This window comes from Aptenodytes patagonicus, chromosome 4, assembly GCF_965638725.1.
Source record: "Aptenodytes patagonicus chromosome 4, bAptPat1.pri.cur, whole genome shotgun sequence".
In the NCBI taxonomy this organism is placed as follows: Eukaryota; Metazoa; Chordata; class Aves; order Sphenisciformes; family Spheniscidae; genus Aptenodytes; species Aptenodytes patagonicus.
Genome location: NC_134952.1, coordinates 75,544,994 through 75,547,412, shown reverse-complemented (window position 1 = coordinate 75,547,412; position 2,419 = coordinate 75,544,994). Strand labels below are relative to the sequence as shown.

Genomic DNA, 2,419 nt, shown 5'->3' with positions numbered 1-2,419 from the left:
CTTTCTACACTTGCTGTTGTTTAACACTCAGAATACAACAGGTCTGTTTCACATCTATCGTGAAAGGCCCCCCAGGAAAGTCGCGAGAAGCGTGTCTCCGTTTGTAGTCCGTTGGACTGTTTGCGCTCATACAGAATACTGATGATAATTATCCAAGCGTAATGACAAAAGTGAAGGAGGAAAACTAGTAGTTAGTTCTTCAAATCTGAAAACATGTTTTTTGCATTATTTTTATGTTTCGAAAAATAGGCACAGACATTATGGCGATAGGTGCTTTGTGCACGTTTGCAACATCATCATCATTGATAGCTTCCTTTTTTCCAGGAACAATGCCCTCTGAGGACCAAAATACCTCTTTATCTTGATTGCCTGAGGACAGAAACATCCCGGATAAGCAAGGTAATAGGAACTAAAATAGCTCAAGGTCCCATTAACTCTACCCATCATAAAGCACAAGTAATGCACACTCAAACCAATCACTATTTATAATGAATTCTGAAAATATGATATAAAGCCTGAAGCCAAACTCAGGTTAAAATCAATATGATGTCACATCAGTACTGATGTGTCTTTTGGAGTCAGCATGTGAAACAGAAAACGATTATAAAAGAATATATTCATTATAATCTCTGAATTTGTATTTTAAAAAAAAATACTGATTCTCAGTTGTGTTTTGAAAAGAACATCAATGTTTATGGTCTGGTGATAAACCCTTTGAGCTCTTCTATGATTTGCAATGTAACCAGGACCCATTGAAAAAAAAAAAATCTTTGCATCTCATTATTCCTTTTAAATCTGTATTAGTATTTTTTTATAACTTTCAGACTATATTAATACTGCAAGTAAATTCATTGTAAAATTGATTGAGGTAAATATTTATTTCACAAAATGAGATAAATGGTACTATTTATTTCACATAGGAAGGTGATGATGTTGCCATGTCATCGTTGAGGGACAAAACAATGGTGCTGCTACCATGTTCCGCTTAGTCAAGATCAGAAGACTGAAAGAGGAAGAATCATCTTCCCTGCAGCCCCTCTTCCTTGTGAGTGTCGTGAGCCTTTCTTCCTATGAGCGTATTCATGCTGTCATTGAGCTCTGTTTGAATGAAAAATAGTCTGATGCAACAATTCCTGGTCACCAGCATGCCGTATGTCAAAATATGGTCTAAATATCAGAATCTAGATCAATATCTGCAGTTTTTCTTCATATCTACTCCTCTGTCTATGGCTGTTACTTCAATCAATTCGTTTATTCCTGTTAAACACCACTTATTTTTAGTCCCTGTAGCAATTTGAAGGACTACTTATCTACATTTTTCATTTATGTTTATTAGAGTGTGTCCAGAGGAGGGCAACCGAGATGGTGAAAGGTCTCGAGGGCAAGACTTACGAGGAGCGGCTGAGGTCACTTGGTTTCTTCAGCTTGGAGAAGAGAAGGCTGAGGGGTGGCCTCATCGCAGTGTACAACGTCCTCAAGTGGGGCAGCGGAGGGGGAGGTGCTGATCTCCTCTCTCTGGTGACCAGCAATAGGACACAAGGAGATGGAATGAAGCTGCATCAGGGGAAGTTCAGATTGGACACTGGGGAAAGGTTCTTCACTGAGAGGATCGTCGGTCACTGGAACAGGCTTCCCAGGGAAGTGGTCACGGCACCAACCCTGTCAGAGTTCAAGGAGCGTCTGGATGACGCTTTTAGTCATGTGGTTTAATTTTAGGTAGTCCTGCGAGGAGCAGGGAGTTGGACTCAATGATACTTACGGGTTATTCTGTGATTCTGTGTTGATAACCCATATTGTTAGGTTTCTTGCCTTTCACCCAAATAAGAAATCTTGACCATCCATGGGTTCCTGCAACAAGCAAAAGAAAAACAAAAAATTTGTATGTCTTTTTCAGTAGCAGTGTTCAGAAAGCTCAGAGAAATGACAATTTTCTATCCAAGACCTAGTAATTATCTAATTTTCCCCACTTACCATACGCATAGTCTTCAAGATGCTAAAGTAAGACTTGGAGAGGAAATGCAACTGTTTAGACTGGGATGTTGCTACTAGAATAATATTGTGCGTATAAGAATTTTTTTCTTTATTTATTACCTGTTGCATGTATGCATGAAAATTAAAATATAGTCATTACCTATAAAGCATAAGGCATTAATATAGCCATTACTTACGAATGGCATTTTCAAATACACATAAAAAGCATTGCCTTATTGGAAAACTATTTGTCTGTATAGCTTTTGATTAAAATACCATGAAGTTGTGAGTCCAAAACCCTATTCATTTTATGGTTTTACATGTGGATATACAGAATACTTGTGGCACTGTAACCTTCTGTACAAACAAGACAGATCTAGCGCAAGAAATATTTATAAGCAGATAGATAGAAGGGCGTACAAATCAGAGAGATCATCAGTGATATGCT

General features: G+C 38.1%; 1 long non-coding RNA gene across 1 annotated transcript; it reads left to right on the top strand.

The window, feature by feature from the left end:
- Positions 1-319: 319 nt before the first annotated feature.
- On the top strand, positions 320-2,084 carry LOC143160125 (uncharacterized). Its single transcript, XR_012995330.1, has 3 exons — positions 320-399; positions 921-1,045; positions 1,337-2,084. It is a non-coding gene; the product is annotated as an uncharacterized LOC143160125 (long non-coding RNA).
- The last annotated feature ends 335 nt before the right edge of the window (positions 2,085-2,419 follow it).